At 44.4% G+C, this 24,206-nt stretch overlaps 1 protein-coding gene across 1 annotated transcript in view; it reads left to right on the forward strand.

Moving 5' to 3' along the window:
* The first annotated feature begins 710 nt into the window (after window positions 1-710).
* SV2B (synaptic vesicle glycoprotein 2B) overlaps window positions 711-24,206 on the forward strand; it is a 181,415-nt gene continuing 157,919 nt past the window's right edge. The window contains exon 1 of the mRNA XM_055325942.1: window positions 711-796. The gene's annotated coding sequence lies outside the window, so the exon portion shown is untranslated. The remainder of the gene's footprint in view (window positions 797-24,206) is intronic.

Genomic DNA, 24,206 nt, shown 5'->3' on the forward strand with positions numbered 1-24,206 from the left:
GCACCTGCACCCGCACCCGCGCCCGCGCCCGCGCCCGCCCCGGCCGCGGATCTCCCACCCAGGTAAGCGACGCGGCGGCTAGCTCGGGAGCGTGCGGAGCCGGCGGCCCCGACCCCGCGCGCTCCGGGGGCCTCCCCTGCTCGCCCGCGGGGCCGGCGCCCACACGCTGCCGCCTCTGGGCGCTGTGTATAGTCAACGGCTCCAAAGCCGGGGGAGAGTCTTGGGAAGCGGGTGCAGAGAAGCAAGCGCTTGCCGGCCGCCCGCGGCTGCGCGCTTCCTTGAAGGCGGCATCCCCAAGGGCTGCTTTTAAGCCGGGTCCGAACTGTTAGCGCCGTACAGTTCTGCAACTTAGGCTCCCGGCATTCGTGAAGTCCCTTTGCATGAGCTTCCCGGCCACGGCGTTTAGTTTCAATTCTGTTTCTAGGAGGTGGGTTTTGCTGCTGGCGGTTTGTTCCTAAAGAACACATGATAAACATGCTTACACCTGGTGGCTCTGGGTTGGGGTTCGTGGGTGTGTGTTTCTGCGTGTGGGGGCGCCCTCCGCGGGCGTGGGGGCCGCTTCTTAGGGACACAGAGAGGGTTTGTGCAGAGATGGATTTTAGCGCAAGGAAAAGAACATGATCTGTTCTGCAGGGATGGGTGAGCCAACGCGTTGGGCCCGGGAGGAGCGAGGCACAGCCGGTTCTTCCGCAGACGGGTGTTAGATAGGTATCTCTGCTGTCGAGGGGTTCAGCAGGGCTGGGGAAACACGACCCTTGAACCGGCAATCACGAATGCAAACTAGCTCCGTTTCAAGGTAACTTAACGTCCCTTTTGGGCTTCGCTAAGAGCAGCTGAGTGGGGTGGGTGCAGGGGGATCCCTGCTTGTTTTCTTCAAGTCTGTTTGAAAGGGAAATGTGGATGGCCTTGGGATTCAAGGAGTGGCAGGTGAGGGGTGAGAGATGCGTGTAGGGGGAAGAGGTGGGCATTGCAGCCAGCTCAGCAGTTGTTCTGCTGCACTGGACCTCTTCTATGTTTCTGTTTTCTGCCCTTTCCAGAAGAGGTGGCTCGTCCTGCTTGCTCCAGTCAATGCAGCAGATCCAGTAGAGGCTCATTCTGCATCTTTCTTGAGTCAGCAAATACTCACCGAGCACCTAGTATGTGTCAGAGGCTGGATTAGTCCTTGGGGATGCAGAGATGAGGAAAACAAAGTTTAGGTTTTCCAGAAGCTCACACCTGGTGGGGGAGAAACACCTGTAATAATCGAGTGTGATGAGCTCAGTCATGCAGGTGTGAGGAAAGAGTGGCGGGAGCAAAGAGGAGGAAGGAATTCATTGTGCCAGGAGATTATTTTTAAAATGAAGCCCTCACAGATGAGGTAGGGCGTGGATTTCAGTAGAGCTTGGGTCCCTCCCTTGGTCCTTTGGTCTGTGAGTGACCCACATGACTCTTCCACCCCATCAGCATCATAGCTACTGGATGGGCAGAGCTGTACAAGTCATGACAGGGCTGGCATTTGCAGTGCATGACCAGATCCCAGTAGACACACACACAAGAGTGCACCCAATGCAGGTCAGGTTTTTTTTTTTTTCTCCTTTTAAAAAAATTGATTGTTTTTCTAAATTCCAGGACCAAGCAGGTTTTGAAGCAGTACTTCGCAAAGGCAAGGATTCTGGAAAATTCTGAGGGATTTTTTTCAGAGAAGAACTTCTGCTTTCTTCCCCCTTGGGTCCCTGACCTGTCTGTACTTGTCTCAGCCCAGTTCAGAGGGAAAGCTCTGGCCATGATTATGTCTAAATGGGTGGGAAGGAAACCTAAAGCCGTTACTACTCTCTGAGAGATGAAAATCCAAACTAATGGATGTTTTGTCCTGCACAAAACTATAGTAGGGGATGAAATATGATAAAGCTCTTGTGTTATGCGTGTTTACTGGAGCTGCATATCACATGCATTCGGTAATCTAAACCATCATTAAGGTGTTTGAAAAGCAGGCTTGATGGACAAACAAACCTAGGTGAGTATCTTGGGCAAGTTACATAGCCTCCTGTTATGCTTTACTTTTCTGATCTGTAACATGGAGATAACAATAGAGTTGTTATACGTATTACATAGTAGGTGCTTACAAAATATTTGTTCATTGTTAAATGATTTTTGGACATAAACTGCTTGGCACAAAGTCGATGCTCAAGAAATTGCAGTCCTTTATTGAGTACCTACTATGTGTCAGTGACTGCTTTATGTGTGGGGAATGCAGAAATGAACTAAATGAAGCCCCTATCCTCAAGGAGCTTAGTGTGTGTGTGTGTGTGTGTGTGTATACAAATGTATAACAAATAGCTAAATAACTCGATAGTGAATCAGCCAACGATACATTATAATGGAGAGAAATAAAGCAGGGTAAGAGGAATGAGGAGTGCTGCCAAAGGGTGCGGTGAAGATTGTTATTTTTTAATGCAGCCTAGTCAGGGAAGGCTTTGCTGATAGGTGACATTTGATCAGATCCCTTGGGGAAGTGAGGGAGTGAGCTAGCCAGATGCTGAGAAGGAGCATTCTGGACAGAGAAATAGCACCTGCAAAATCCCTGAAACAAGAGAGAGATGTTTTCATAGGAAAATCAGAAAGGAAGCCAAGGAGGCTGTGGTTGAGTGAGAGAGGGGTAGGACTCAAGATAGGACAGGTGACATGGCAAGGTCACTGGGGTATTGCCTCTTATTATTTGTATTTGTCACTAAGTTTATGTCCTGAGCTCTTGTTTTAAGAATTGGCTTAGGGATCCCTGGGTGGCGCAGCGGTTTGGCGCCTGCCTTTGGCCTGGGGCGCGATCCTGGAGACCCGGGATCGAATCCCACATCAGGCTCCCAGTGCATGGAGCCTGCTTCTCCCTCTGCCTATTTCTCTGCATCTCTCTCTCTCTCTCTGTAACTATCATAAATAAATAAAAATTAAAATTAAAAAAAAAGAATTGGCTTAAATCCTACACTCTATGTTTAGAAGGAGGTTGGTTGGTAAACGTTAAGTTCCTGGGATCACTCAGCGTAAGTCAGTGTAGTAAGTGGAGGCATAAATTTTTGCATGGTGACAAATGGCACAGGAATCAGGAAGGCAGTGCAAAAGGTGTACAGCTATCTTTCATCCAGATCAAGTATTTGTGATCCTTTGAACCTGAACATCATGTTTGTTTCCTCCCCGACCCCACCCCCATAAAGAAAGAAAGCATCATCTTTAGTGAATAGTCCTGCAGATTTCTTGTTAGCTCTTTGTTGTCTCAGAGGATAATTAATAGTTTCTGTGGTTGTGGAAAGGTGTTGGAGTTAACTGGAAATATACTGACCTTTGGTGTCTCATGGAACGCATTTACCTAGTGTCATATGATGAATTTATTTGAGACTTTTATAGTTTGTATGAAGACTCTAGTTTGCTGCTCTGCCCTTTTGAGACTTTGTTCCTCTACAGATTTGAGAGCTCCATTCGTGGTGTAGTAGGGCAATCGCAGTGTGTTCTATGGACAGAAATGGGGCTGGATGCCTGAGAACCTTGTTAAAGTTTCTGTGAAATAGGATATCATGTGGCTGGGTCACTGTTAGGGAGGCTGGCAGGATTTCTCTCAGATGCCTCAGAAGGTGACATTTACCATGGTGAATGTCTCCAACTAAGGTCTGGCTTTTAGTTTTGCTGCCTTGCAAACCTGGTCTATCACTTCTGGGCCACATCCTAGTGACCTTGCTCACCTGCACACGACTCTACTGATTTGTAATGGTTGAGACAAACTATGTGGCATGGCTACTAGGTCTTCCTGCAGACTCCCCTTCATGAAGTCTAACTCCTAAGGAGGAAGTTTCCCAAAAGCACGTAATCAGAGCAAAGCAGCTTAGATGACTACCCTAGGGATTGATCACACACATTAGGGTTGATATTGTCAATGGGACTACAGAAGAAACCTCCCTAAAAGCAACCATTTATTATTTTCTCACATGTCTATGGGTTGGCCGGGCAGTTTGCAGATCTGGGTTGTGCTTGGTTGATCTCAGCCGGATTTGCTCATCTGATTTTGGTCTGCTGATAGAGTGGTGGAAGGCTGGCTGCTTTAGGATGACCTCAGCTGGGATGACTCAGCTCGGCTCCATGTGATCTCTCATTCCTCAACAGGTGAGTTGGCATGTTCGTGTGGTAGTGGCAGGAGTTCGAGAGACAGAGGAAACCTGCATAGCCTAAACTTACAGCTGGCACACTATCATTTCATCCTTGTCTATTGGCAGGGTATCACAAGGCTAGTGCAGAGTGAGGGAGCAGGGAATAAACTCCACTTCTTGATGAGAGGAGCTACTTAGTCGCATTGCAAAGAGTATGGATACAGGAAAGGGAGGAATTAGGAGTATTTTTGTGATCAATCTACTATGGGGACCTTAATATTTAAAGTCCTCTGGCTAAGTCTCCTTTTCTTCTGAACTCTGTTTAAATGGGAAATGCTTGCAACTGGCCGTTTTTCTTTTCTTCTCTGTTTCCATGGCTAATCAACTTTGGACATATATACCTTTAGATAGTCATTTATTCGGCAGATGTTTGTTGAGTGTTCTCTGTATGTCAGGCATGTTATAGGTAGGGGACACAGCAATAAAAATACAACATCTATCCTCGTGAAACATTTATTCTAGTTGGGGGAGATAAATAATATGAAAGTAAATAAGTTAATGTGTAATGTTAGAACATCAAGGGGGGAAGGGAGGGTGGGGAGTGCCTGGTTGAGTGGGGGGTTGAGTAGATGGTGGGCATTTTATAGCAAGTGGGCAGGGTGACATGAAGGAAGTGAAAGAGTGAGCCAGATTGATATCTGGGGAAAGATTCTTTTAGGCAGAGGAAGCAACAAGTGTGAAGGCCTGAGGCAACAGAGTACTAGTACGTTCTGGAAACATCAAGGAAACTTATGAAGAAGGAACTGAGAGAGGGTGAACATGGTAGAAGTTGAGATCTGATAAATAGCAGGGAGCTAAGCAGTACATAGTCTTGTAGGGCCTTGTATGGACTTTGACTTTTGCTCTGAGCAGGATGGGAAGCCATTGGAGAATTTTGAGCACTGGTTGCCGTGATCTGATTTATGTTTTACAATGATCACTTGAGATTTAGACCTTATAAATGATGCTAGGGGGTCAAGAATGAAAACAGGGAGAGCAGCCAGGAGGCTACTATAGTTCTTCAGGCAAGAGGTGGTTTGGACTAGAGTGGAGAGTGATGATGGTGAGAAGTGATCAAATTTTGGATATATTTGATAGTGGAGAAGACCGCATTTGCTGATTGGTAGATTTACGGTATGAGAGAAAGGAAGGAGTCAAGGATGACTCCACATATTCTGACTTGAGCAACTGGAAGAAGTAGCCCTTTACTGAGATGGAGAAGGAACAGTCATGGGGTTCAGTGGATGTCCAATGGGAGATGTTAAGTAGATAGCTATATATGTGAGTCTAGAGTTGAAGGAAGGGGTTTGAGCAGGAGACACAGATTTAGGTGTCATGAATACGTTATTTATTTGTCCTTCAGAAAACCAATTATTGCTGTATCACCAGTGCCCAGAATGATGCCTAGCATATAGTATGTGCTCAATGAATATTTTTTGAATGAATGAGTGAATGAATCAATGGAACAGTTTATTCACTGGAGGTGACTGCATATTGTTGCTTCAGTGGATCTTGAAGTGTAACTCTCTGAAGTTATTCCCTTTCTTTCCAAGGTCTTGTGGGAGCCTTATTGTGGATCTCATGGGCTAAAAACAGACTTTAGATACAAAGGCTTCAATTGCTTACATCTTACAGAAAGCAATATGTGGTGACAAGTAAGAAAGAGAAATAAGTGGAAGCCAAAAAATAGCTCATACTTACAAAAAAAGGAGACAAGATCTTCCAGAGAGAGGTGGCTAAAATTCAGGGGTGTGATGTTCTTTGGTTATTATTGTACTGCTCTCAATTTAAGATTAAGCAGGAGCAGGGAAGAATCTTGAAAAAGGGAGAGATTTATTTAAATCAATTTTATGCCAAGTGAGAGAGAGTCACCAGCTCGCTTGAAAAATCCCACATCTACAGCATCTTGCATAATGTGTTCCTGTTTATAAAAGGAGAGAAGTAGGCAATGGTTTTATTGCAAAGGGGGAAGGTTAGACTGACTTCAGTCTCAAATTCTGGGTGCTATCCATTTCTTTCCCATGGTGTGGCTAGATATGTGTGAGGGTGAGTTTTGTTTGCAGTGATATTGAGAAGGAGGGAATGAAAAAAGTAGGTACTACCATTGGAAGTGGTTTCCTCTGTGTGTGTGTTTGTGTGTGTTTGAGAGAGGGGGAGAGAGAGTGTGTGTCAATAGTAGGGAGGAAAAACAATTGAAGCCCAGAACGAAGTAAGAGAAAGATAGTAACGTGGCCTTCATTTTTTTGTGTGTTTGTAATAAGCCTGACCACATGGGGCATAGGATGGAGCAGTGGGGTTTGGAATCAGACAACTTGGTTTTAGCTCAATTGTCATTACTTTCTTTTTTTAAAGATTTTTTCTTTATTTTTGCGTGCACACATGCATGCAAGAGAGACAAGGAGAAAGAGAGAAAATGAGCAAAGGGAGGGACAGAAGAAGAGAGAGAGGGCAGAGGCAGAAGCAGACTCCTTGCTGTGTAGGGCTCCATCCAAGGACCCTGAAATCATGTGGGTCATCTATCAAAGGTAGATGCTTAACTGACTGAGGCACAGGCACCCAAACCTCATTACTTTCTAACTGTGTGAACTTGAGCAAGTTATTTAATTTCTCTGAGCCTTGGCTTCCTCATTTGTAAGATGATGATGATGATGATGGTGATATTAATGATGGTAGTGATGGTGATGATAGTGGTGATGATGATAGTAATAACATCTAAGTACTCTGCAGTTCCTTTCATGCTCCTGGACTTGGAAATATGTTGGTCAAATGTTAATTAAGTGATCACCATATCTTTAAGTCCCTGTGTTTTTTTTTAAATTTTTATTTATTTATGATAGTCACACACACACACAGAGAGAGAGAGGCAGAGACATAGGCAGAGGGAGAAGCAGGCTCCATGCACCGGGAGCCCGACGTGGGATTCGATCCCGGGTCTCCAGGATCGCGCCCTGGGCCAAAGGCAGGCACTAAACCGCTGCGCCACCCAGGGATCCCTAAGTCCCTGTGTTAAGAGAACATTGAGAACCTGTCATTTAATGTTACCAGTGCTATTGAGAGGATTATTTGCATTGGGCTCATGCTATTCAAAATAAGGCAAGTGACTAATAATCAGCCTTATGGGCTAGAGATTTCCAAATGCCTCAGAAGGAAGCCAACCTTCTATTCTCTGCAGTAAACCAACCCCACTAGCTCAGCTCAATAATATCCTATAGTTTGTTGGAATTCCAGGATGAAAATTTGAGTCCCTTCGATTATGTAGATGCAGAAACTGTCCTCCCAGATGCCTCCAGGCATTGTTCCTACAAAATCTACCCCATGGTGTCTTCTACTGGAAAAATCTACTGTTATCTCTGTGCCAGGGACATAGTGAGCATGCCCTAGATATAGATTAGATACCTGAATGAGTAAATACTGTTGTGGTTGCTCTCTTGGCTGAACTTCTTCCTGGTGATTCTTCACTTGCCTGGGCAAGAAATGACAGCATAAGTGACAGTGATGAGCTAAGTCTTCAGCACCTAATAGGTACTCAGCAGCTAATGGTGTCTCTTTCTCCAACCTCTGTGCCTTTGCTGCCATTCCAACCTCTTCTAGATCAAGTATCCTACACTCAACTTTCCCTTGGAACTCTCAGATCCATCAGCAGCAAAGGCCAAACCTCCTTTGCTGTCCTGATTATTTATGACAGCTCACCCAACAGTGTTGCCTGTCCTAGCAATGAAGATCCACATCATGATTCCCACCACACAGAAGGAGGTCCTATCAGATCTTCCTGTTTTCTATAGAAACTCCTGCTCACCCAATTTCTGTTCTCTTTTCAGAGCTTGCTTCTGCCTTGGGTGGCAGGGGAGAGAGTAACATTAACTTTTTTTTCCTCCAAAAGGTGTTTGAAAATTCTCCTTTCACTGGTGACTGCAGAACTCCTCAGAAATAGAATTGAACTGCACCACTTTTAGAAGTTAGATCATATAGGCCGTGTCCTTTCTCCCACTTCCATCTTACAGATGGAAAATGTGAGGCCCAGCAAAAAAGAATTCACAGAGAAAAGTACCCTTGGAGACATGGAGGAACTACCTCATTTCCTTCTTGTCCAGTTCTGCAAAGATGCAAGAGGAGGCACTTTTGCTAGACCTCTGGAGCCTTTTCAAATCACAGATGCCTGAATCCGGAAGCTGGCTATTTAAGCTGGGGGCTCGGTGGCCTTCTCTGTTTCCATGCCAACTGCAGATGACACATGTATTGGCAGGAGTTCTGGGCACCTAACACCTAAGCAGAGAAGGGTGTAGGTTTTCAAGGTCTTCCCATGACAGGAACCTGCAGATGAATCCCTGCCCATGGATAAACATGCCCTCATTCCTCCCAAGGATGCAGGTTTTGTTTTAGTGGCTATTTAACAGACATCTTCCTTTTTGGGTCCAGAGCAAGTCCAAAGCAGTGGAAGGACTTTCTTGAACTACAGGGTCTTAGCATTTCCAAGCCAAAGAGATCTCAGAATGCAGGAATCTCAACTCCTTGGGATGCATTCACTGCTTATTATAGGGAGAGGAGTGGAAGTCCTCCTCCTGTGCAAAGCGGGAAGCTGAGTCTAGAGAAGAAAATGACTTATCTAAGGTCCTGCAGTAAGTTAATGAAGGCAAGAGGATCAGAGCCCAGTCAGGCTTGCAGCAACATAAGTTCGCCTGAGGGTAGGGACCTGGAGAGGACAAAAAAATAGGTCCTGGTTCCCTTCATTATTATGCTTAGAAATCCTCCCAAACAGCACAGCTAGTTTTCCCAGGCAGGTGGGTCCCTTGTTAGCCCCCTCAATGGTTTCCTCTGAAAAGTCCCCTGGGATTTCCCCTTCCAGCCTCCAAAGCCCAGGCCCAGGGCTGCTCTTTCTCAGCCTGTGGCTCCTGCTCTCTTGCCATGCCCAGGATCTGACCATGGCCTTGGATCTGATCTGGGGTGCAGCAGATGACAATAGAGAGAGGGGTAGAACTCAGCTGGCACGTGGGTGGCTTTGAGGGAGAGGAAATAGCCTTGTTGGGGGGTGGCTTGCTTCAGGCAGAGTGCTGGTCCCAGGGATGAGGCTGGAAAGCTCATGGCAAAGGCAGGAGCTCCTGATCTTGGAGGCTGAAGGGACTTAGTTCCACTCTTACCCCTATGATGAGTGATGAACACACCCCACCCATGCTTGCTTGAATGTCTATGGGTTAAATGCAACCACTTGAATTTTTTTAAAGCAAAGCATAAAAATTAATCTTTAAGGAAAGGGAAGCTATGGGATTACTGTAAAAGCAGTAGCTTAAAAATTAAAGTGATAGAATATGAGTTACAGGAGAATTGTCATAAACAATATGGAAGCAGGATGTGGTGCTGAGCCAAGTCCTTTTCTTTTCTTTTGGATGATGCTGACCAATCTAATGGGTGCCCCCATTAGATGCTATGTCTCTTGGAGCTTCCTCTAGCTGTCTGATCCTGTGAAAATAAGAATTATTATTCTGCATTGAATTTTCACAATTTCTATGAAGTGGGGATGTATTGCATTTTATGGTGGAGTAAACTGAGGTTCAGAGAAGTTAAATGACTTGCCCAAAGTTTAGTATCCACTAAAGGTCAGAGTGGATTCAAATGCAAAGCTGCCTCACGGTCTAGAACATCTTCTTTGGCCTGTGCTGTGGTCCCTCCTCACCACATCCATGAAGGCATGTTAGGTGGGGCTCTGGGCCTCAACCCACTACCCAGACTTAGCTTCTTCCACTGTGATACCATAACTCACTGTCTTATAAAGGGACTTTGCCAATACCTGATAGTGCCACATGGGCTTAACCCAGGCACTGAATCCAACCTGCTTCCCAGCCTGTGGAGCTGGTTTCCTACATTCATATGTCCATCTGCCCTCCTGCAGGCTTGTACTCAGGGTCATCACTTACCTGTAGGTGGAGATGTTTAGAAACTTTAGAAAGGGTCAAACTTCAAGTGTCCTTGATGGTTAATGGGCCCTAACTCAGTGCTCTGTGGCTCATAACTGAGTTTCTTCTATTACTTTAAAACCAATGTCCTGTCTTCCCTAAGGATGAGGTGAGAGAAATCTGCTTGTTTTCCTCTGCATAATCAGATTTCATTTATTCTGGATACTAACATTGGGTGTGGACCCATACCCAGATCATGTTCTTCTGTAGATGTCTATCCAGCCACTGCCATGTTTTAGGCTTCATTGCTTACATTTTTCTCTTATTGAAAGAGTATCTGTTTTCTCAGTCTAGAACTTTTCATCCTCTGGAAGTGGGGTCTTTGAGATTTGTCCCAGGTGTATCATGTGCCCCAAAACAAGCTCCAGGGCCCTGCCACTCAAAGTATGGGCCCTGAACCAGTAGCAGTAGCATCGCTTGGGAGCTTGTTAGAAATATAGTATTTCAGGCTCCACCCCAGACCTGCTGAAACAGAATCTGCATTTTACTGAGATCTCCAAGTGATTTGTCTGCACAGCTCACAATATCTCCATACCACTTTTTCCTGCTTCAGAGCTCACATGGTCTAATACTCTTGGCCCTACACCTCTGTCTCATCAGGGAAGCAGGACCATGACTTGAATAGGGCCTGAGTTTCCTCTGTTGGCTTGGTCCTACAAGGGCTGCAGTTCCTGGGCTATGCCACTGGGGAGTTCATTGATTAATACCTTGAGCCCAAAGTGAGAAGGTGATATCACAGAGGTATATACTGAGTGAATGTTTGTGGAAGCACAAACTCTAAGCAGTTGCTGTTGCTATGTGAGGAAAGAATACTGGGGGCCAGGAAAGCTATTAGAGTGGGTGAAGGTATATTGCTTCATTGGACCCTGAAGGATGGGTAAGAGTTTTCCAGATGGTGGTGGAGGGATGGGGGGGGGGGGAGAAAGGGATTCCTGCAAAGATAGTTTGCAGAATGACATACAGACACGCAAGTGCTTGGTTGATTTGGGAATAATAGGAAGTAATAGGCATGTGTGGCTAGAGCATGGAGTGTGAAGTGGTTTGGGTCAGGGGGTGGAAGATGGGGAGAGAGGGATGGGGAAGAGAAGTTTGTTGGGAAGTATTGTGGACACCCACTGGAATCTCTTGGGTGGGGGGCTGTCTAAAGATTATCAGGTGTGCCAAGGAGGAAAAAGCTCAGGAACCACTGAGATACATAGAGGAGCTGATTGTCTTGGCTCCTCAAAATGGTCTTCTGAGTAATGAGATAACTGCTCAACTGTTCTATGCTGTGGACACAAGGTTTGGCTCTGTGTGAATTGAGTGGATCAGAAGTCCGATATGGGCTCTATCACAGACTTCCATCCAATTAGAGAAATAGCAGCCTTGGAAACTGTGATTGATGTCTTGGAGATGCTTTAAGGTACAGAAAGACCCAGGAAAGTATGGATAGTATTTAAGAAATATAGAAAAGCCCTTAGACCACAGTTGTGCAGAACAAAAGGAGTAGAATTTTCAGTTTCCCGCATTTGAAGAAGCTTGAGTTACTATTTCTGAGACAGTTGCCTGATTACATGATTCCAACCCATAACTCCTCCAAGAGTTACTAGTTAGAGGTTTCCCCTCTTTCACCTTCTTGTCACCATTTTAAGTATATTAGAACCGCATTACTGATAATCTAGAAAATTGGGAAAAGAAGAGGGAAACCCACCTGTAATCCCATCAGCTATGTAGGAATTTTGAGTTATTTTCTTTATTTAGAAATAACTGTTAATCATGCAGTTTTTGGAACCCTGTGGCAGAGACTGGAAAGCTCTTCATCAAACACACCTGGTTCCTTGTCTTCTGGTGCCCATAAACTACATCTCCCAGCTTCCTTTGCAAGTGGGTGTGGCAAAATGACAGATCCCTGGTCTGTGAACTTCCACAAGCTCTTCCAGGCCCTTTCCCCATCCTGCCTGGGGCTGTCTCGTGTGCAAGAAATAAACTCTGCCTATATTAAAACACCAACGGACATCATAGAGTTCATTTGTTACAGTGGCTCGCCTACCTTCACCAATACAGACCCTGGAATTGCAATTTACTGTTTTTTTCAGAAACTTATGGGAACACATTGTGAAAGATCAAGAAGAGAGTTTTTTGACATCATGAAGATTAAAAAGCTGCCCCCTGGGTTGACTATTGGGTGACCTGTTTTTGAAGAGCTCCTTCAGTATAGAGAATGGTATGGGTTAAACATCAGTGTTCCCTCTGGTGACTATTCCAGGAACATATATACTCTGAAAAGTCTAAAGTTCCATATTTTCCCTTTCTTTCTCTCATTGTTTCTGACTTGTGCAAAATGATGGGGCTATCTTGTAGAATTCATTTTTAAAAAGATTTGATTTGGGGTGCCTGAGTGGCTCAGTCAGTTAAGTGTCTGCCTTTTGCTCAGGTCATGACCCTCTTTTGCTCAGGTCCTGGGATTGAGCCCCAGGTCAGGTTCTCTGCTCAGCAGGTAGTCTGGTTCTCCCTCTTCCTCTGCCCGCTACTCCACCTGCTTGTGCGCTCTCTCTGTGTCAAATAAATAAATAAAATCTTTTAAAAATTTAAAAAATTAAAGATTTTATTTTTATAGAGCAGTTCTAGGTTCACAGCAGAGGTGAGAGGAAGTTACAGAGAGTTTCCATGGGCACCTACCCCTACACATGCAGAGCCTCCACTGTTAGCAGCCTCCCCCACCAGAGTGGTGCCCGTGTTACCACTGAGGAGCCTATACTGACACATCATAATCCCCTGCAGGCCATAGTGTAACTTAAAATTCAGTTTTGGTGTGGTACATTCTCTGCCCCATATAATTTTTTTTTAAAGATTTTTTGAAAGGGAAGTGCCCTGGATTACAGAACCAAGAAAGGTTCTTGGTTCTTGAAGAATACGGGGAAGGTGTAGCATCTTGACCTTGGGGTGCTGGAGGGTTAATCTATGAGCTTACCAAAAGGGTTAGAAAACAAGAATTTGCAAAAGAAGGTGGGAGTGCTTCCCATTTCTGTTGTGTGTGCTTGGGATTGCTCTATATTTGGATGATGACTGTCTCGTTTGAGGGTTAATCCTCTTTGTCCGAGTCATCCAGCCGGGGGATTAACTGCTTTAAACTCCAAGCCTCACTGGCCCTGACAATGTGAGCTTTATGTTGCCAAGAACCAGGGCTTCCAGGGGTCAATTTCTGTTGACCCAGCACACAAGGCTCCTTTGTGGTTATTTATTCCAACCCCTTAGTGCTATAGAGGGAGATACCGAGGCCCGGCAGGGGAAGTAACTGATTATTTCCTGTAGCAGATCTGTGATCAGAACCCGTTTCCAGTCTGGAGCTCTCCTTGGCTCTGTGCTCGTTTCTGATGAAGGGTTCAGGAAAAGTAGCTTAGCTGAGAGACTCAAATAGTGGATCGGTGGGAGAGCCCCAGTGCTGATGGAAATTCGGTATTTTTCTGGAGAAGCCTCCAGTCTGTCTGTGAAAAGTCCAGCCTGCTTCCTTGCTAACAGGTGGGCTACTTAGAAATCTCCATGGGGCTGAGTCCCCCCAACCACTTTCTGGCTTTGCGTACTCGGCTCAAGATTCCAATTCTGGGATGAAGGACATCTGGCTGGCCCATACCCCAGGGTACCCTTGCTATAAATCGCACATGGAGTGAGGGAAGGGAGGGTTCTCAGAGGAAAACTGAGGACTGTCACAAAAGCAGACCTGGTTGCTGGCCAGGCAGTCCCCACAGTCCCCACAGATGGCCACCATACACCCTCTTGCTGACATAAGAATTCCTAAATATTAGCTTTGTGGGTGAGTGTCAAAGACTTTGAGAATCTGGCTATATTTCTATCTTTCCTTCCTCTTCAGAGGGCTTCCGGTTTTCATAACCATGTCCTTGCTTGCCATAATCTTGCATGTTAAGAATTAAAATGTGCAAAATTCAAAGATGGATTCCCCTTCCCCCTTAAATCCTTTTTACATTGATTTATTCAGTGAGCATTTATTGTCCGCCTGCTGAGCTGGGCACTGGGATTAGTGGTAGGCAAGGAAGACATAAACCGTGCCCTCTGAATGGCTAGTTTGTCCGTAATTTGAAGACCTGTAGGCACCACTGCTGCTCGCCAGGGGTACTAAGTTCAGTTAAAGAAAGTGCATTGTTGAATCACATCGATGACATTATTCTGCCAAAGAATGTGACTCTGCATTCTTTGTGTGCATAGAAAATCTTGAAAGAAAAAAAAAAAAAAGAAAATCTTGGAAGACAATGAGTAAAAACATCCATCTTGGGATCAAACTGCCTGCTCCCTGAGGCTAGGAGAGAGTGGGTGGCCTGTGTTTGGGCTGCTTCTGTTTGCAGGGTGAATGGGAAGTGCCATCAGGGCTGCTTTGTTGTTGGGTGGTGTTTGAACACCGGACAGCGTATTGCTTTGCTTTTATCAGGTTATTTGTACAATCCCAGCAGCTGGCAGTTGTGTAATAATTTTCAAAAGAAAAATCCTGAAGATGTTTGCTTAGAGAGAGAACAAAAATAGGCAGAGAATGAGGTGTGCTCCATAATCCCGTGCAGAACATGGGGTAGCTGTGCTTCACAAAGGCGGGATTGTTCCTTGGTTAGAATTCCCCATGGGACTTCCCTTCCTCAAAGTTCAGCAAAGGGTCATGCATTCTGGAAGGGAAGCCTGTCTCGTTCTCTTTGCATGCACTGACAGAGTTAGAAAAACTGCCCTGGCCCTGGGGGATCTGGTCGGACCTGCACTGATGGCTGATAGGGAGCTCACAAGCAGCCACTGTGGCTTTGAGCCCAAGGTTGGCAACCAGAGTACAGACTTGGAAGTGCACAGAGCTTACACTTTTCTCTCTTTCTGTTTTATGTTCCGTGGCGGTTAGGCTCTGGAGTCAGATTACTGCATTTGAATCTCATCTCCTTTACTTACGAATTGTGCTTCAGTCCTCTGTGCCTTACTTTCCTTAGCTGTAAAACAAGAGAAATATTCATAGTGCTCTATCTCAAACAGTTCTTAAGAGAAAGAAATTAAATGAGATAATACAGTTTTCAGCACAATGTTGGCTATATCATAAGCATATTAGTCAGCTATTCCTGCTGACTAATGATAATGCTTCATAACAGGCAGCCCCAGATAGCTGACTCATACAACAAACCTTATTTATCTTATTCATGAGTTGGCTTATCAACTGGGATGGCTCGCCTTCATGCTGCAGGTCAGATTCAATCCACCTCTCAGGAGGCTACTAGCGTCTACTAGGGACATGTTCTTCTCATGGCAAATGATAAAAGGATATGAAGGATGCCAAACTGTACAGGCACATTTAAAGCCTCTGTGCTCATCATGTTTGCTAACATTTCATTGGCCAAAGCAAATCACATGGCTAAAACCAACAATCAATGAGGTGGGAAATATACTCCTTCTCTCACAGTGGAAAATACTGCAGTGTTACATGGCTAAGAATGCAGATTATGATTACATGAGGGAGGAGAATTGGGTATATCAAAGCAAGTTAGCTCAGTAGCAGGTTGTTGAGTGAGATTTTTCTATCATTTCCAAATGGGCACACAGAATAGAATCTGAAAATAAGAAGTCTTAGGCACTCTACTTTTTAAAGTGAGCCACAGGGGTGCCTGGCTGGCTCAGTCAATGGAGCATATGACTCTTGATCTTGGGATTGTGAGTTTTCAGCCCCACATTGGGTATAGAGATTAAATAAATAAGTAAGTAAATCTTTTTAAAAAATAAAGTGAGGCATGGATAGCTGGGGTCCCTCATGACTTTCTAGGAGGTATCAAAACGGGCCTTGGAGCCCTCAACTGTAAGTCCAGGGTCTATATAAATATAGAGATGGAAACAGAAGGTAGAATCTTTGGAATCATAGGGATAGAAAGTTCTTGCTTGAAAGTGACTTTTAGGGACCCCCAGGTGGCACAGTCCAGTTAAATGTCTGACTCTTGGCTTTGGCTCGGGTCTTATCGCAGGGTCGTGGGATCCAGCTCCACATCAGGCTCCATGCTCAGTGCAGAGTCTGCTTGGGGTTCTTTCCTTTTCCCTTTCCCTCTATCGGTGCCACTTCACTCTCTTCTCCCTCTCTCTAAGATAAATAAATAAGTCTTTAAAAAACAAAAACAAAAACAAAAAAAAAAAAAGTGAGACTTTTCACTCTCCACAAAGTCAAGTGAAGGGAGTTTGAGAAACTCCCTTGTGGAGATGAGATTTTGCCAGGAGGGGAGACAAGGCAACCTGTACCCTGAGTGTTTGCTGACCAGTTAACCAGCCTCATTCCAAACCCCTAGGGTATTAACGGACTGGAACAGGCTGTACAGAAGACTTCTTTTGAGGGCTTGATGTGCCAGCTGGTGTCTACTTCTAGCCTGGAAATGTTGGCAAACAGGAGGCTTCATGGAGTAGCCTATGCTAGCAGGGAAAGATGGATGGTAGCATAGTGTCAAGGGAAGAAAGAACATTTTTCCAATACATTCATTAGGGGCTCAGGAAGGTGCAGAAGGCTCCATGGGAGGGAGCATATAAATTCAGAAGAGAAGCAGAAGTCCCAGAGCTGTCCAAGTAGCAGCTGAATTATGATGCTGAATCCTGCACCAAAGAGAAATCTACCTGAAGAAGTGGCCAGATTCAAGGACAACTGGTGGCTTTGAGGTGGGACTTGGCTGCCCCTCTCTGAGGCTCCACAGTGCTGACGGTGACTGAAGTGAGGCTGAACACTTTGCCTGAAGAAAACTGCACACACAGGAGCCACTGGCATCAGAAGAGCCAGGGCAAACCAGAGTAATGCCAGGGAGAAAGAGTTCCTATAATCGTCATCATCATCTTCATCATCATCATCACCATTGTTGCTGCTTTTATGCTTCACTCACATTCTAGTTTGAATGAACAAAATTAGTTTGCTTCCTTTCTCCACTTCTGACTCCTCTTTAGACCTCCTTCAGTTCAGTTTGGAGCTTTACAAATTTTATGCATTGTCTAATGAGCTCTCTCTGCATGGCAGCCAGGTCTGGGGGTGTGGGCACTCTGGCTGATCCCCTTGGGGTTCCTGGCTTTTACTCCTAATCTCTAGCTTCTGTCTGGCCAGCAGCAGATGGAATTCTCTGCAGGAGGCTCTACCAAGTTGCTTCACTTTTGAGAATTAGGTAGGGTCCAAAATACATTTAAAAAATCCTGGTAGGGAACCTATCTTTGCAAGGAGTAAAAGGTTGGCATTTCTGAGGGAACAAGCTTTTCTCAAAACAGTAAGAGCTATTTTTTAAAGATAAATCTTCTCCTAGTTTGATCGTCTTTTAGCTTTCAGGGGGAGATTAGTGGCTAAAGTGGATGAGGAAAGGTAAGCTGTGTCGAAGGTTGTCATTTGAGATGCAAGTACAAAGCTATGATTAGCAATTCATTTGTTCTCATGCTTAGATTTGGGCTGCTTACTGATCAGCCTGAATTCAGCAAGTGACAAATCCCACTTCTGGCTCTGGTTGTAAACTAATGTAATATATGAGGTGAAGCTTGTTTCAAGCCTTGTGTTTGCAAGGAAAGTTGATATTACCCAAATCTACTGGTGAAATTAGTGAGTATTCAACTTTGCCAACCAGGTAGTCCTTATTCCATTATACTTACTATTTTTTTTTCTGATTAGAAAAGTGGTACTTGTTATTGAATAAGATTTAGAAAATAGTAAGACTTACACACCGTAAAGCTCTTTATTTGTGCTGCCAGTCGGCTAGCTGCAAAGTTTGTTCTAATTTATCCTACAACCAACAATGTCTGAGTACCTCCCCAATGCATCCTTGCTTGAAGTATTATTTTTAAGAGAAAAATCAAACACTGTCAATTTGTTGAGAAGATATCTTATTTTATTTTTCATTTATTTGATTGCAGATGTGATTCAGCACTTTTACTGACTAAGCACTGTCTTTCCATGCCCTATGCCATTTCAGACAGAGTATGGTGTTTTCTGTATCTGTCAGTAAGAGCTCTGTGTATATTGAGGATATTAAGTCAGTGACTTACAATTTATGTAAATGTTTCCTTGGTCTATTTGCCTTTTACTTTGTATTTATGTGGTCTTTTTTGCTACGTAGAATCTAGTTTTCTAGACTAATATTACCAGTATTTTCAGTTAAGATCTCTTTCATTTCATGCTTAGTCTTCCCCCCCCAACTTAGAAGAGTATTCATCTGTAAATCTTAACTGTTTTTATTATTTTGATTTTAAATGTGATACAGTATTAATCGTTTGGACTTTATTATGACTTATGGTGTGAGGTAGGGATCTATCCTTATTTTAGTCTACTTCCTGTTGTTAATTAGTTTTTTCATATGTACTTAATGAATACTCTTCCTCTCCTCAGTGAATTGAAAAGCTACCATATATATTGTTCCATTGGATCTCTCTGCCTCTTGTTTTTTTTCTTTTTCTCTCTGCCTCTTGTGCTCAAACTAATGTAATTATTTTAGCTTTATGTTATGTTTTAATATCTAGCAGTACAAGTCCCTCTTCATTCTTTTAAAATGTTTCTTGCTGTTTTCACCCATTTATTGTTCCAAATTAATTGCTGAATCATGTTGTCAAGTTAAAAAAAACCCTGTTGGAATTTGGGTAGAAATTACAATTTTAATTTCATTACAGTTTACATTTATATTTATGTAGTTACATTACAAACTAATTCGGTGAGAATTGGTGGTACAGAACATGATAAGTTTCTTTATTTACAATGTTTATCTCATTTAATCCTTCCAACTTACCCAAGATGATTCAGATGGCAAATGGTGGAGCCATGGCACCCACTCAGAGCTTTCTGATTCTGAAGCTTGAGCTGTTAACCTCTACAATAGAATCCTTTCCTTAAGATTTCTGCAAATTGAAGTGGCAGAGAACTAGTCAGTGAACATATTAATTTTTGTTTTGTCACTTTAGGCAAGTTTTCACCTAGTGCTATGTACATCAGAATCAGCTTAAGAATTTATTAAAAAAAAATAAAACTTCCTAAATGTCGTGTCTCAGGAAATTTGAGTTTGGAAAGCTCAAAACTAGAGATGGGGCTGGGAAATTAACTTTTTAAAATAGTGACCCCCATGTGCAGCCAAAGGTTATGACCCAGTGATAAAGTACATCTTCCTATTATTATTTATTTTGGTTTCTACCATTTTTATTTTCCTTCTGGAGTCATCCATAATTCTTGGGTAGAATTTTGTTCCTTTGTCTTTCATGCCTATTATATTCTCTCATAATTTGTACCTTTTTATATTTGTTCTTTTCCTTCTGAAGATGGATTCCACAACCAGGCAAATCAAACAGGGCAGTCCCTAGCTGGAAAGGAAGAGGAAGGAGTTGGTGTAGAAATAGTAGCAAATGAGATCAGAACATCCTGTCTCTTGAACTAGGTGGGTCCTCATTCTAATCAGGGAATTTGTTCCTCTTTGTTACTCCCTTACCTTCCACACCCACCTCAAGAAAGTGTCTATTTATATCAATAATGTATTTTTGAAATGATTTGTTTATCTGTTTTAGAGAGAGATAGTGACCACAATCAGGAGGGGGAGAGGGAGAGAAAATGCAAAGCCTGACTTAGGGCTCCATGACCTGAGATCATGACCTGATCCGAAACCAAGAGTCATATGCTTAACTGACTACACCACCCAGGATCCCCTATTATCAATTGTATTTTTAATGCAATCTTGCCCATTGACTCCAGGAGTCTTACTACAAAGACTATATTCCCAATATGTGCTAGACAGTCTCTGTTTGGTTAACCCATTATGTCAAGTGCTATGAACCTATTATCTCATTGACATATGTCCCATTAGACCATAGATGTTGTGGATGCAGATAAGATCCACATAGAACTTGATTCAGAGTGGGTGTTTATCGTTGGTGCCTTCCCTCCCCTCTATCAAAAATTAGGTGGTGATGCTCATAAATGGGGTCCTCAGACATCTTTTCTGGAGACTCAGTCAGGAAAGCAAGAGTGCCTGGGGTTGGTTTCTCTGAATCATCTTTAATCACTAAGCTTTTTCCTGCTGGGTTTACTCTGCCCCATCCTCACGCATTGTGAGCCATTTGGACACCAGTCCCTGCTTGTTCTCTGCCAGCACACTTGCTGCAGAGCTGGCACTCCCTAGTTCTGGCTCCTTCTCCATCCTTTCTGCTGCTCCTAGTTGCTTGTTTCATCTCTCAGTTATTTAACAAAACTGGATGTTCCAGTTAGGATATTTTACATCTGGGGCTTATCTTCTCTAACCTTTCGTCTGTTGTCAGTCCTACACTTTCCAAGACATCTATTTAAATAAGGGCTTGAGGACGAGGCAGTGTGGGTGGGGCATAAAGCCATAAATCCTGCATTTGCTTCTCGAGGAATAACCTCAAAAGTCAAGATCCATGCAGTAAACGCTCATGCGCCCCTGTGTACACTGTGCTATTTGTGGGACAGGAATGAAAGGGGGGGGTGTGCATTTGTTGAATGCCAGTTACTTGCCTACCATTTTCTGAAGAGTAGACCTCATTTACTCTGTGTAACAAATTCCTTGAAGGTAGGAAGACTTCTTTCCCCTTTAGAGGGAAACTAAGTCACCCCCCCTCTACGCACCGCCTGAGTCCCATGGTTGGTACTTGATAGAGTTGTGATCCAGGTCTTTGGACAACTTGTGTAGTGTTCTTTTCTCTCTACTGGATCTGTCTTCACAAGGTCTCCAGAGATGAGCAGGGAGAGGTGATTTGTGAGAAGGCAGGATTTGTAGATAGGCCATCTCTAGGGGAGGTAAACCTGAGCTCTGAGCACACTTGATCTGTGCCCCCTGCATGTCTATAAGTTCCCTCTTCACCTGGAGATGCCTAGGTGGTTTAGTCGGTTGACAGTCTACCTTCAGCTTGGGTCATAATCCCAGGGTCCTGGGATTGAACCCTGATTTGGGCTCCTTTCTCATGGGGGCTCCCTCTCCTTCTGCCTGCTGCTCCTCCTGCTTGTGCTCTCTCTCTGTCAAATAAATAAAAAATATTTTTTTAAAGATCCCCTTTCACCTGGAAATCACCCAGATTGCATGGAGAACTGTGGCCCCAAGGCCTGCCCTAAAGAAATGCAGGGGCAGGCGGGTGCATTGTGTTGCCCCGAATGTCTCTCCATCATGATGTGTTTAGCTTTGCCAGTTCAGGGAAGATTCTTAACATCCCTGAGGAAATGATCCCTCCATGTAGCCTCACTCTGGGCAGATCACCTTGGGGTAACACCAGGGTGGGCAAACTGTTTTGGCTCGTTGGCACTGGTTTGCTATTCTTTTCTCACCACATCCATTAAATTATCAAAACGTTATTAAGATTTAAATGAAATCTCCCCGCCTCGTCTCTCCATCTGTTCTCCCTATTTATTCCCTTAGGGACGTCACGAATCTGTCATTTGCGATTTTACAGCTTCTCGTAGCTGCAGCACCAGCGGTATTTCCTCCGCAGGCTACAAAGCCTGACTTTCTTTTTTTTTTTTTTTTTTATAAATTAATTTTTATTGGTGTTCAATTTACCAACATACAGAATAACACCCAGTGCTCATCCCGTCAAGTGTACCCCTCAGTGCCCGTCACCCATTCACCCCCACCCCCCACCCTCCTCCCCCTCCACCACCCCTAGTTCATTTCCCAGAGTTAGAAGTCTTTATGTTCTGTCTCCCTTTCTGATATTTCTCACACATTTCTTCTCCCTTCCCTTATATTCCCTTTCGCTATTATTCATATTCCCCAAATGAATGAGAACATACACTGTTTGTCCTTCTCCGGTTACTGTGGCCAAGTTCAAAAAGGGTGTTGCCTGAGTTCTTCTCTGGGATTTTGATGGAATCTTGTCTCACATTTAGATCTTTCATCCATTTTGAGTTTATCTTTGTGTATGGTGCAAGAGAGTGGTCCAGTTTCATTCTTCTGCATGTGGATGTCCAATTTTCCCAGCACCATTTATTGAAGAGACTGTCTTTCTTCCAGTGGATCGTCTTTCCTCCTTTATCGAATATTAGTTGACCATAAAGTTCAGGGTCCACTTCTGGGTTCTCTATTCTGTTCCATTGATCTATGTGTCTGTTTTTGTGCCAGTACCACACTGTCTTGATGACCACAGCTTTGTAGTACAACCTGAAATCTGGCATTGTGATGCCCCCAGATATGGTTTTCTTTTTTTAAAATTCCCCTGGCTGTTCGGGGTCTTTTCTGATTCCACACAAATCTTAAAATGATTTGTTCTAAGTCTCTGAAGAAAGTCCATGGTATTTTGATAGGGATTGCATTATACGTGTAAATTGCCCTGGGTAACATTGACATTTTCACAATATTAATTCTGCCAATCCATGAGCATGGACTATTTTTCCATCTCTTTGTGTCTTCCTCAATTTCTTTCAGAAGTGTTCTGTAGTTTTTAGGGTATATTTTGAGAACCATTTGAATGGTAAATGGTTCTCCAACCTTTTATTTTCAGGTTGTAGGTGTCCTTCTGTCTAAAATGAGTCTCTTGTAGACAGCAAGTAGATGGGTCCTGTTTTTTTATCCAGTCTGAAACTCTGCGCCTTTTGATGGGGTCATTAAGCCCATTCACGTTCAGAGTTACTTGAACTTCTTCTTAAAGGGGAGTTTTAAGAGTCCCCCTTAAAATTTCTTGCAGAGCTGGTTTGGAGGTCACATATTCTTTCAGTTCCTGCCTGTCTTGGAAGCTCTTTATCTCTCCTTCCATTTTGAATGAGAGCCTTGCTGGATAAAGTATTCTTGGTTGCATGTTCTTCTCATTTAGGACCCTGAATATATCCTGCCAGCCCTTTCTGGCCTGCCACGTCTCTGTGGAGAGGTCTGCTGTTACCCTAATATTCCTCCCCATGAAAGTCAGGGACTTCTTGTCTCTTGCTGCTTTAAGGATCTTCTCTTTATCTTTGGAATTTGCAAGCTTCACTATTAGATGTCGAGGTGTTGAACGGTTTTTATTGATTTTAGGGGGGGATCTCTCTATTTCCTGGATCTGAATGCCTGTTTCCCTTCCCAGATTGGGAAAGTTTTTAGCTAGGATTTGTTCAAATACATATTCTGGCCCTCTGTCCCTTTCGGCGCCCTCGGGAACCCCAATTAAACGTAGGTTTTTCTTCCTTAGAGTGTCATTTATTTGCCTTAATCTGTCTTCATGGTCCCTTAATTGTTTGTCTCTTTTTTCCTCAGTTTCCCTCTTTGCCATTAACTTGTCTTCTATGTCACTCACTCGTTCTTCCACCTCGTTAACCCTCGTCGTTAGGACTTCTAGTTTGGATTGCATCTCATTCAATTGATTTTTAATTTCTGCCTGATTGGATCTAAATTCTGCAGTCATGAAGTCTCGTGAGTCCTTAATGCTTTTTTCTAGAGCCACCAGTAGCTGTAGAATAGTGCTTCTGAATTGGCTTTCTGACATTGAAGTGTAATCCAGATTTTGTAACTCTGTGGGAGAGAGGGCTGTTTCTGATTCTTTCTTTTGAAGTGAGGTTTTCCTTCTAGTCATTTTGCTCAGTGCAGAGTGGCCAAAAACAAGTTGTATTGGAACACGGGGGAGTATCACTGGTCCGTCTAGCTGGTCTTCTGGGGGAGGGGCCTGCTGTGCTGATTTTCAGGTGTTAGCACTTGGGGGAGCTGCTCTGCCCCTGCCTGCTGCAGGGCTCAGCGGGGGTTGTTTACCCCGTGGGGCCCCAGGAGGAACAGTCGCAGTTGCTATGGCAACTCTGGAAGCCTGGATTCAGCCTCCGCAGGAACTACGGGGCTCGGGGCTCTCGGCTCTCCGTCCGCAGGGCCTGGAGGCTCCGGGGCGGGGCCGCTGATCTGCTCAGCTCGGGGCAGGAGCGTCTTCGCTGTCTCGGGCCCTCCCGGCCTCTGCCTGTCCCGGGGGAGGCCGGATCCTGGGCTGTGTCCCGGCGCCCTGTGCTCCGGGGCCTGCGCTGTGGGATTCGCGCTCCCGCCCTGCAGCTCCCTCCCTGGAGCCGCTCCCGAGCCCCTCCGAACTGCTCCGGTGCACGCTGCAGCCCTTAGGGAGCTCGGAGCACTCTCCCGGGGCGCAGGTGTCTGTTAGTGTCCCCGGGAGCCCGAGGGCATCCCCGCTCTCCTGGGTCCTGCTCCAACTCCCTGCGAGCCCCTTT

This window comes from Nyctereutes procyonoides, unplaced genomic scaffold, assembly GCF_905146905.1.
Source record: "Nyctereutes procyonoides isolate TBG_1078 unplaced genomic scaffold, NYPRO_anot_genome, whole genome shotgun sequence".
Lineage (NCBI taxonomy): Eukaryota > Metazoa > Chordata > Mammalia > Carnivora > Canidae > Nyctereutes > Nyctereutes procyonoides.